This window comes from Malus domestica, chromosome 06 (genome assembly GCF_042453785.1).
Source record: "Malus domestica chromosome 06, GDT2T_hap1".
Taxonomy (NCBI): Eukaryota; Viridiplantae; Streptophyta; class Magnoliopsida; order Rosales; family Rosaceae; genus Malus; species Malus domestica.
In genome coordinates this window covers 25,112,351-25,113,454 of record NC_091666.1, presented here as the reverse complement: position 1 = coordinate 25,113,454, position 1,104 = coordinate 25,112,351, and positions in this window count along the sequence as shown.

Below are 1,104 nucleotides of genomic sequence, written 5' to 3'. Positions count from 1 at the left end.
ATATACAAAGAGTCAAATAATACCCTGTTAACTCAATTTAAAGCAATTATATATATATAAACAGTGTTCAATACATAACGAGCTAAGAGTATCTCTAAAAGAAGTTCTAAATTTTTGTTAAACTAGCAAGTGAACACTGTTAAAAACTTTTTTTTAGTACCAGGATATATTTTACATTAAAGGGAGAAGGAGTTCCACTAAGCCACACAGTAGACAACCTAATTTTTATCGAATTCGCCATCCACAAGATTTAGACTCAAGACCTCTCACTTACAAGTAAAGAGAAATGTCACCAAATCGTAATACTAAGTGGCAGTATAGCTACTCAAATTAACTTTTCATCTTTAACAACACTCTCTATGGGTAATGGTAGGGAAACTAAATTTGTAGCCTAAACTTTATAAACTAAATTATATGGAAGTTGATGATTGAATTATTACTTATGTGTTGATTAATGTATTTATTTTTTATTGATGACACATCATTTAATTTGCAAATTTAGTCTACTTAACATTACTTTTTTTTCTTTCTTTCATTTGATCTCCTTTGTTCACGAGTCCACTTTTAAATTTTATTAACTTTTTAATATTTAGCATATGAAGACTGAGTTTATAAATTTAAAAAGCAACCGTTGTTCACTTTGCTATTACATAGAGTCCATTAAAAAGTCTTTTAGAGATAAATTTCTTAAATTTGATTTTTTTTAAATAAAATTTTAGTAATTTTACGTTCTAAGGAATGTTCTATTGACTTGACTCAGAACCCATTCCGGTATCATTGAATATGTGTTTGGAAAGTTAGAAAGAACAATGGAGACTTGTTGGTTGTTCGATATGAAGAGGAGTTGCACCAAAATTGAATTTTCGAAGACTAGTACTCTTGCATTGGATAGTCAACGGTCAACTCATGGATAAACAAAAGGCCACATTCATACTATTTCAACCTTCAACTCTTCAAGGGTTCCACTAAATAGAATATTGCTTAATGGATTGACTTCAATCTTTGAAAAGGCGAGACAATAATTTTGTTCAATGCATGTAGTTTTGGCCAAGTTTTATTTTAATTTATTTAATATTATAATTTAAGTTTGTCTAATGTTAGAGA